General features: G+C 41.9%; 1 long non-coding RNA gene across 1 annotated transcript in view; it reads right to left on the bottom strand.

Annotated features, from left to right (window-relative positions):
- LOC310847550 overlaps positions 1-3744 on the bottom strand; it is a 56951-nt gene extending 53207 nt beyond the window's left edge. Inside the window, exons 1-2 of the long non-coding RNA XR_014565893.1 lie at positions 3684-3744; positions 184-285 (exon numbers count right to left, since the gene is read on the bottom strand). This is a non-coding gene — a long non-coding RNA (uncharacterized lncRNA). The remainder of the gene's footprint in view (positions 1-183; positions 286-3683) is intronic.
- Between the last annotated feature and the right edge of the window lie 7483 nt (positions 3745-11227).

An 11227-nucleotide genomic window follows, 5' to 3' on the forward strand; every position in this document is an offset into this window, starting at 1 on the left:
CACAATATGACCATCTTTTGAAAATACACACTAAGATATCAGAAAAACAAAATAAACAGCAAACAATAAACACAGGTCAACACAAACACAAAATGGAAGCATTCGCATATAACACTAAGCCAAACCATAGTTTAATGTGAATGTGAAGGCTCCTTGGGGAGAAACCACAACTGCTGTACTTACCCACAATCTTTGTAGCTCTGTACAGCGTGGCAGCTTAGGTTTGGCTTCACACGTTGTCTGAACCTGAGACTGTGGGTAAGCTCTCTCTTCCATAGCCATGATCTGTAATCAAGAGCAAAATTGAATTGTGATTCTGCTATGAATTACATTGTACTAGGATTTTTTCATAGTCAATAAAGTATTAGAATTAGGTTTCATTCACCTCAACATCAGCAAGCTACCTCATGTTTCTATAAGTTAGGCACACACACTATTTAATACAAAATGGAAAAAAATCTGAAGCCAGAAATTTACATGCTAAAGTATTCCTGGTAAGACATGACAAAGGCAAAAATTACTATTTTTCAGACATGTTTGCATTACTGTAGAATATTCAGCATCTTTGACCAAATCTTAGGAGGTCATAAGAAATGCTTCTGAAATGGAAGCACAAATCTGTTTATTAATCAGAAGCAAAGCAGGCCAGACAATATGAAAAAGATTTGTGGCCAAGACCCAACCACACCCATGAACTTGCCTGGCCTCTCACAGTTCCTTTCAGTCTCTATTGCTCAGCAAGTTAAGGACTGTAATCAGAATTAAAAAAAGAAGGAACAAACTTATAGAAGAATCCATCACAGCAGCCCATCTGCCTTTTCCTTATTTATAGGCCCAAGAGGCAATCACCATACTCTTGTTCAATCCGAGAGCAAAAACCATTCTACATGAGATGCCTTCGTACCTGTTCAGTCCAAAAGCTCTGTGCTCAGCCCATATAAGATGCTTTGAGTGCCTAGGAGGAAGAGTTCAGGTGTAATGAATAATTCACCCAGAATTCAGAATAGGTACCTGACCTGTAGTCTTAGCCTTGGTAGAAAATGTTACAGAAATGAATGGGAATAAGACTGGGATGTTAGATGTTGGAACATCAGCTTGAGTTATTGTTCCAGCTTTCCCCTCATGTTCTTCAGAACGTAATATATCTACCTGTAGTTATCACCTCTAGCTTTGTCAACCAGCTGGGGTTGATAGGAGTTGACAACAAGCAACATCTGGAGGCAACCAGCTTTGTGAAGGCTGCTGTAATGGAATGATTCTACATACAAGATATGTGTTTACACAATCTTTGGAAGTCCATTATCTGAAACTGAGTCTTCCTCATAAAACACAGACATATATACAGTAGAAGAGAAGTGCCATACAAACAGCACTGTCAGTTATATTTACATGTGATGTTATCTTTATGTTGCCAAATGCATACCCTTCAACATTTCTCTGATGAAAATAGGGACAAAATAGGCTGTGGTTCGCCAGAAGCGGCTTAGTCATCCTGGCCACATAACCCGGGAGCTGTCTGCGGACAAACGCCGGCCAGTAAAGCAAGATGAGTGCCGCAACCCCAGAGTCATCTGCGACTGGACTTAACTGTCAGGGATCCTTTACCTTTACCTTTATTCCATAATGATGATGTTGGTGGTGGTGTTATTATTATTTATACTGCCCACTCTGGGCAGTTTCCAGCATATATAAACACATAGTAAAACATTAAACATTTAAAAACTTCCCTACAAAGGGCTGCTTTCAGATGTCTTCTAAAGGTTGTATAGTTACTTATCTCCTTGGTTTGGGGGGGTTGCATAATGCAGCAGTTAAGGTAGCCAGAAACGGTGATATGTTGTGTCAGAGACAAAAGTGTTCTAGATTAACTAATCTAGGATAGAGACCACTTAATCTGGATGAAGACCACTCTGCTTCATTTCTTTACCATGATTACCTCAGATTAGAATTCCTAGTCCTATGCAAGCTTACTTTGATGTAAGACACACTGGATTTGATGGGGTTACTCTCAAATAAGCATGCAGAGGTGTTTTTAGTTCAGCAGGCTACGAGCTTCTGAATAGCATATGAAAGCAATTCCTTCCTGAAGTCTATCAATTTGTTCTCAGACAGCTGGGAGAAAAACTTCTTGTTCCCCAAGTCACACAATCAGGAAAACAAAACTATAAAAACATGACATTATTTTTGTCAACTAAAATACTGTCTCTGCCAAATGTTCTGAAATTACTTAGAGAGCCATGAGGAGGAGGAAATAAGCAGAAAGAAAGTGAGACAGAAGAATGAGGCAACTTCTGGGGTGTCAATGGCTGCATAGAATGGGATTGGGGTTTCAAGAAATCCATTTGTGGATTAACCAGGGTGGATTAGCAAGTACTGTAATATCTAAAGTGTGTGCCAGGACACACTAGTGTGACCACAAAATAACTGTTAGCCATCAGTTAAGGTCTAGTGGTATGCATATTCACAAAAGAGGCTGTCCAACCCTCTCCTGCATGATTCATGGCTTTGCCCAGTTTCAAATCAGCTTCTCCTCTGAATGCTTTGTTGTGCGATGCAATGTTGTGTCATGTATCATCATCAGACGATGACTCTTGAGAAAATCAGTAACATAGAGAGAGACCAAGTCTTTGAGTCTGTTGCATCTTTGTATGAGTCACTGTCCTGGGCCTTTCCCCTTCCAGTCCAGAGATAACATACATATGAGTGAAAGGGATCCATACAGAAAATACATCTGAATGAAATCTCCACCTGTTTCATGGCCTCACGCATCACAAAATGTGGAGAGTCTTAAGGAGAGTTTCGGCAGAGTGGAATAATCTTAGCAGAGCTCTTCAGACCATCATTCAACAGGAGACCATTTTAGACTTCTAAGAATGCCCCCTTATAAATGACATTTTAGGGGAGAAATGGTTCCCCGGCTGAGGGGCCACCATTATTGTGATGAACACCACTTCTGACTCTCACAGAAGAGTAATTCAGAAGAGGACACTCTGGGGAAATGAAAAGGGCAGTTTGACTCTGGCAGAGTTTGAAGACAGCCCTGCAAAGTACAAAACGCAAGCTGAATTTTCAGTCCTTAAAAAGTTCAGTCCAGTTCTAGGAAAAAGACAGGGGTGGGCTTGACTGAGGATAAACAATTCTTACTCTATATTATGCTCAGTGGTTCCCAGCCCAGAGGACTCCCAAAGCAGCAACTCTATGGCAGGGACAGCAACCAATGGCAGGCAGAGAGGCAGCATCAGCGACTTCAGAGTAAATTCCCAGAGGGCACTCTGTGCCTTGCGCTGCCCTCCCCTGGTCCAGAAACTCCGAGCCTACCAAGCGATAAATGCCAGCCAGGTAATGCAGTCTTGCTCACCCTATCTCTCATAGCTATATATCTATTTTATTTATTAAATTTGCACACTGTCCTATATCCACAGGTCTCTGGGCGGTCACAACATAAAAGCACAAAATGCATAATAAAAATAAAAGACAAGGACAACACAATAATCCCCCAACACATTTTAAAAGGGGATTAGATGTCAAATAGCCAAAGGTCTGGTTAAAGAGGAAAGGTTTTGGCTGGCACCTATCTCTATCTCTATCATCACTCTGTATATATTTATCTCTCTCACACACACTTCTCTGAACAATGACTATAAGATCTATATGGCTAACACTACAAACGTGCCCCAATTTACCTAGGGGCAAGCCCTGTTGAATTCAATAGGACTTGTAAGCAGACATGATTTGTTGTTGTTTAGTCGTTTAGTCATGTCTGACTCTTTGTGACCCCCTGGACCAGAGCACACCAGACACTCCTGAATTCCACTGCCTCCCGCAGTTTGGTCAAACTCATGCTGGAAGCTTCGAGAACACTGTCCAACCACCTCGTCCTCTGTCATCCTCTTCTCATTGTGCCCTCAATCTTTCCCAACATCAGGGTCTTTTCCCGGGAGTCTTCTCTTCTCATGAGGTGGCCAAAGTATTGGAGCCTCAGCTTCAGGATCTGTCCTTCCAGTGAGCACTCAGGGCTGATTTCCTTCAGAATGGAGAGGTTTGATCTTCTTGCAGTCCATGGGACTCTCAACCTGTTAGTTGCTTTCTCCTTAACACCTTTTAACACGTCTCACATATAATCAGTGTGAAGAAAGGTTGTCTGACCTTTCACCAATATCAGCTTATGAGCAAAGTGGGGCCCTTTCCCTCAAGGAGTTTGAGCCCGCTTCATTTTGGGCACAATCCCAGGACATGTGGCAGGCAGATGACTAGGTGTACTATGTATAATGACACTGTAGTTACCACAGCAACAGTCCCAAACCACAGCACAAAGCACTCAAATGCGCACTCACAGACCATGGTAACAGTGGTGTGTGAGTGGCTCACCTTCTGCCCTTTGTCCCAATTCCTCCCTGATGACAAGTGCCGCCAATGCAGACACGTTTCTTTTTTTATCATTTTTTTATTGATTTTCCAAATTTTTAACAAACATAAAAGAAAACATTACACTATTAAAAAGACAAACAAACAAACATGTATCCTAACTGTTAAAGTCTCAATTTAGTTATCATTGTGAGGTGACTTCCTTGGATTCCCCCAAACTGAGTTTCCATAGATCACATTGTAGCAGTTTTCCAATATCCACTTTCAAATAAATGTAACTTATTCGAATTACCATCTTCCTTTCTTTTCATAATGTTTTAAATCCATAATGTTATATACGGTAATTCCACATATTTTACTCCTAGGCCAGTTTGGTACTTACAAGTAATTCTACTTATGTTATATTAGAATATCTAGCTAAATAGTCCTTACATTTCTTCCAATCTTCTCAATGTCCCTCCTCTTTCTGATTGCGGATTCGTCCAGTCAGGTCGGCCAGCTCCATAAAGAATGCAGACATGTTTCTGGGGCTATGGCTAACCCTGTGCACAAGTCTGACATACACACAGACTCCAGGGAACATCCCTTGTCTGCCAAGGAGGAAGATCTGCATCTCACACAATATTGGCCCCTACGAAAACAAGAGCCGTAGCCGGGGGGAAATAATGGAAATAATCAAGGAAAATGCATAAAAGAGCTCCAAACTCCCCACAGAATTTCCTTGTGTGCAGTTGTTTAAATTGTAAGCTAAGTTGTGTCAGGGCACAGAATTAGGTAACAAGGTGTCCAGTACCAGAACTGAACGGAGGTCATGGTCCTTTTGCACAAAAGTCCTCTCCTGGTTATAGGGCTGGCTGAAGATATTTTGCTACCTCAGGCAAAGAACAAAATGGCGTCTGCAGCACCCAGCTCCACCTTCAGAAGCCTGACATACTGACTGAGCGTTGAATTTTATTCCAACACTGGTGATGGGACAATACCCTTCTTCTGTAGACTGAAATAAATAATATGTCACGGACATATAGGTGCAACTATTTTTCAGATGTATGCAGTTTCACAGTTTGTTGCTGTGATTAATGAAAAGCCAGTTCATTTAAAATTGCCACTGAGCTCGTAATGGGTTCCCCCTCCCGTCTGCATTTTCTCAGTTAACAGAGCCTAAAATTGCAACAATTAGCATGTGGGAGTCTGCAAAAACATTTGTGTTTAAAAAGGTTTCCTTGTACTTGTAAAGATTGGAAAACACTGCTTTAAAAGTAAAAACGAGGAGATGTAAAAGTAAAGAGCACCTCAGATTACTTCAGAAAGAAGTGTTCCTCAGCTAACAGATATTTGGGAAATAGTGGATTAATCATTGTTTACTAAGAGGGCGGTTCAAATTGCTTCCATGGCCTAATTTTTAAATAGCCAAACAACCTGAAGAACTTGTCCCTACATTTCTACTGGCATTAAGACTTCCCCACAACTCAGACAGCAGTGCCCTTCCCAAATCATGACAATAGAGGTTTCACTATGTTTCTTGCTGTGAGGAAATTTAGAACACTGATAAAATCTTCTGTATGAGAATTAATTGACTGAAGAAAGCCAGGCTTGGTTGGTGTTTCTTACATAACTGTTCACAGTATAGCATCTCCCTTGGATATTGAGCTGTTTGTCGTACAACTGGAATGTGCAACACAATGTTATGGGCTCAGTCAACCTTTTCTAGATATTTCTTTCCATTCTACTACTTCACTTCCAGCCACAACAGCCCATCAGCATACCATGGTCACTGAGCATGCTCAGTCCTCATTGGACTGCTTTTGAGGTTCCCTCCTCACTTAGGATGGGTGAAGGTTGTTGGTTTCGGGGTTTTTTGCAGGTTTTTTGTGTGGTAATCTTTGAACTGTCCCATGTTTGCTGGTATCTCTTGTTCATGGATGCAGCCATTTTAGCTACATAAACATCCACACAATGAGTTCGCTATTAGAATATAGAGTATATATTCAGGACACAAGTCAGTGTTTTAAGCCCAAATACCAACCCAGCCCTCCACACCTCCTTTCACAGGTCAGGAAAATGCATACAACACACACAGATATGTCCCTTGTAAAGAGAGCATCATGTTTTTTACCACAAATTTCTCCATTTGGAATTGAGCACCTTGCTTCCATATACGAGTAGGAAAAAATGCAAAATGTTATATAAGGTTCAATCTTACAATGAAGGCTCTGGAATATTATGATTTACTACTAGTAGGAAAGTGGCAGATACTACAGGGAGAAGATACCTCAGCAAAACAGTGTGTGCCTTCTAACACCTACCAAAGCCTGGACAAAGGGACTTTGGTTTGTTCGCCTCCACCCCAACTCCCTGACTCTTCTCTAATGTGGTATGGGCTTGATGCTAGCGAGAAAGGGTTCGTTTGGCAGCCAGTCAGTACTGCTCAAGTGTCTCCCAACTGGATTGACTCTGACCCCTGTCCAAGCCATTTGAGTCTGAGCTGTGTGATGTGGCTTGTCAGATCAAACTAGGTTAGCGTTTCTGGAAGCTTATTTGGAGCGGGGAACAAGCGGGGGCGGGGAGGCCTTAATCCAGCAAAAGGAACGTGGACCGGGGAGGGGGGGGGAGAGAAAAGCAACCAAAATGGAATCCTCAAAAACAGCGATAGATTGGGGAAGAGAGTGTATTTGTGGGGTGTGGGTGTGTTTTTCTTTCCCTCTCCCTTTGGGGAGCATGGATGGGGGGATAGGGAACATAATCTTCGAGAAGGCTGAAAGCAGAGGTGCAGAATTTGCATGGAAGCATGGAAGGCAGAGTCACACACACCAAAGAGGGAAACTGGACAACATCATACAGGGCATGTCTGACTCAAGCAAATGTTTATTCTTTATCAGTTACATAAACGAGATGCCAGAATCAGAGGGCCCTTCTCCACATTCCCCCTGTGGAGTTGCTTCTTTTAGTAGCTTTACAGAGTACAACATACATTTAAAACACACAGCTTCCCACAAAGAGTACTGGGAGGGGTGAACTTCAGTTCCAAGGATTCTTTAGAGGAAGTTATGAACTTTGAATGTACAGTGGGTGCACAGCCCTTGTCAGGGCATGCAAATGTCCCCCTCTAAGACCTACTAGCAGGAAGGGAGGAAGAAACAACATCTCTTGCAGAGTAAGTCAGAAGATCTATCCAGATCTAAGATGCAGAAAACTCAGTCAGAAACATAGAGAACGGGCTCAGCTGCAGACAAGTAACCATGATCCTTACACTTACGTGATTCTACAACAAAATCTTTTCAGGTGCAAGAATGCATCTCCCATTTAACTGAAGACTGGAAGTGTGTCTCGGTTATCAGAAATCTAAGAGCTGGGTTCTTAGATCCACTTGCGAAGTTGCAAAGAAATGTGCAGGGCTTACTTGACTACATATCAAGCCGTCTACATTGACTGTTTCCTATTGTCACGGTGAATAAGTGCTGGGGAATGAAATGTTCCCTGATTCCAATCAATTGCTCCCCTTTTTTGTTTCTTTCTTAGTGAAAACCAATCAGCAGCTGCTCCGGTGTATTTTCAAAACAAAGCCATCGTAGAAAGGAAGGAGTTCTTCACCCTTCTTTGTTTCAGCCAGTTAGGGATCAAGTAATTAGAAGTATGATATCATAATGTCGTCACATAATCAGACAGTTTTGTGATGGCATCATGATGTCAGTTCAATTAAGTGAGGGAAATCCTCGCTGCACTTGCTCTGAATAGGTAAACACTTACCGTAATCCTCTGTTGATAGCTCCCCCTAGAATATTCAAAGCTACAAAAACTTATGTAAAAGTACTCCTTCATTCCTGCTCAGCATTAATATGAAAGCTTAACAGCCAGTACAACATGCCAGTTCAGATGCAACAATCCTAGGATGCGAAACAAGCCACGAATGAGTGGCCAGCCCATTCTAACCCAAAATATCATCCAGTTGAACACTGGCTTCAGCTGTTCAGTCACACAGTGTTCTCCATGATATCTAAGTCAGGAAATGCTAGTTTAATGTCAGTTACTTAACCAGGATCTCAGTCACATTCGTTTCTCATTTAAGATCATGAACTGTAAATGGACATTAGAGCTCCCATTTTGTACGTAACAGGGAACTCTAGTTTTAAAAATATCAGGACTGAAATGCCAAAGCTGGAACAAGAAATGAGAAGGCAAGAAGAAGGTCAAGGGAAGAATTAGGGATATAGGAGAAATTTGATTTCATGAACCTACCTAATTCACTCTTCCTGAAATTATACATGAACTGAATTGTACCTGTCCTTTGAAGAATTCACACTTCTCCAACAGTTGTGATGCAGTTTTGCAAACACATAACTGTATGGAAAAGTGCATGTATTGTATGAGATCAAAGAGTACATAAAGTGCACGTATTGGTGAATACAGAATTCAAATGCATTATTATATTTTTTTTGTTTGCAAAACAGTGTATATTGGAGGAAAATGTGCGCTAAGATCCCAGTGATTTTTTAATTTTTTGTGAATTACGTTTTCCTACAAAAATAAATAAATCTCAAACTGAGGCAGAAAATAGGTTAACCAAATTAAAGGATGGGAAATGAGAGATAAAGGGGAAACCATCACAGAAAGATGAGTAGGGATTGTTATGTTTTCTTTTCACCATGATTTTCTTTTAAAATTACTGGGAACGGCCATGTCATTTGTGTTTTTACAAGTGTAAAAATTCCTAGCCTCTTCAGAGCCCTGGATATTATGTGTGCAGTAATGGCTATAAAAATGTGCTGAGGAACAGGCATCCTAGTCCTGCAGGGCTGCAGATACAGAAGCACATCTACAAGATACCCAGTAAATGCCCAACCAGTCATTATGCTCTGCAGGGATCCTGCAGATAGCATCTTACCAGAAAGGCAATTCCATCCCTTTGGAACTCCCTCCATCATTAGACAGGCACCACCTCTATTGTCTTTTTGGCGTCTGTTGAACACTTCCTTTTTCTGTAAACCTTTTAAGTGAAGTTCTTTATTAGGATTGTGCACAGACCCCCAATCTGATCTGGGCTCTGATCTGGTGCTTCAGAACAACCACTATCTGGCATGGGATGATCTTGTTGTTGTTGTTGTTTAGTCGTGTCCGACTCTTTGTGACCCCATGGACCAGAGCACACCAGGCACTCCTGTCTTCCACTGCCTCCCGCAGTTTGGTCAAACTCATGCTGGTAGCTTCGAGAACACTCTCATCCTCTGTCGTCCCCTTCTCCTTGTGTCCTCCATCTTTCCCAACATCAGGGTCTTTTCCAGGGAGTCTTCTCTTCTCATGAGGTGGTGAAAGTATTGGAGCTTCAGCTTCAGGATCTGTCCATCCAGTGAGCACTCAGGGCTGATTTCCTTAAGAATGGATAGGTTTGATTTTCTTGCAGTCCATGGGGCCCTCAAGAGTCTCCTCCAGCACCATAATTCAAAAGCATCAATTCTTCGGCGATCAGCCTTCTTTATGGTCATCTCTCACTTCCATACATCACTCCTGGGAAAACCATAGCTTTTACTATACGGACCTGGGATGATCTAGGGCCAACTCAATGCAGATTGGCTCTGAACCAAATTGGGGGCCTTGCATAGTGATTACTTAGGGTTTTACCCCCCCCCCACCAACCACATGTGTTGGTGGGGATGCAGGCAGCCTGTATCTCTTCCCACTCCTTACCAGCTGATCACCCCTTTTGACAGCCTTGGATCACTCCGGGTGAACCCCATCTGATCCAGGGCGATGCTACAGCTGCCTTTACCACACTTCATCTGAATCTTGCGTTGACTCAAATTTGACCAGTGTGGTTGCACGGCTCTGACCTTTTATCCCAGTCTTTGTATTTGAAATAGTGCTGATACAGAGAATAGTTTTTGATTGTGTTTTTGTTGTTGATGATGATGTCCTTAATGTCACATGGCTTTGAGGGATTTTATGGGAAGCAATTCGTAAATGGAATATAAATAAATAAATAAATGGCATTTGGCATCAGTATCCTGATGTTGATCCAGAAATCACTTGCTACACATGTCTCTAGATACAAAAGTTTCAATTAAAAAAATAAAATCCAGGGCTAATAAATAAGAAGGACAGTTTCTTCTCAAAAAGCCAGATTCCTATCTACAGGACACTGGGGATCTAGCAAAGAATTGCCTACTGTTTGCCCTCAAAACTCTTGATTGGTTTCTCCTTCATTCAATGTATGATTCAAGGACAGAAAGGCTTGTGGATGCCCCATATTCATTTTACCAGCGTTTTCTCATAGAATTCATTAAGTATGAAATGTCTTAGGAGTCAAATAAGTCCAAGGTGCCATAAGATAAACGTTAATCATAGAATATTAGTGCAGAGAAAAAGCCTTCTGATGGAAACCATATATCTTTTTCCTCTCGGAGCTATTTTAAGTGTTACCCCTAGAAACACAATTGTGTTTGGCATCTAAGCTGGGCAGAGGGGGGTGAGGAGCGAAGGTCTGAAGCTGGTCCCTTGCCACTGGAACAGATGGGCACAACAGGCCGGTAGCCAAAAGATCCTATATGTGCAATAAGTGTGAAAGTTTAGGGCACAGTTCCCAGCTTGCACTGCCATATGGCTTTTGCAGCCTCGATTGTCATTGCCTTCACTTAAGGGGGACCTCACTGGACTAAAACACAACCAGCAACTTAAAAAAATAAATCCCACAGTGAGGGAGGAAACTAGTCATGAAATAATCAATGGGGAAACAGAATTAGGTAAGAAGTGGAAGTAGAAAGGGTGTGTTTGTGTGTTCAGTGAGGCTGGTTCAGCCCACCGACTCCAGCATCCCATTCTTGCAAGGGCTAACAACTTCAAGATATTGCTTTATGGGGGGAAATAATGAACT

The sequence above is a fragment of the Podarcis gaigeae genome (genome assembly GCF_964106915.1).
Source record: "Podarcis gaigeae genome assembly, chromosome: 6".
NCBI lineage: Eukaryota > Metazoa > Chordata > Lepidosauria > Squamata > Lacertidae > Podarcis > Podarcis gaigeae.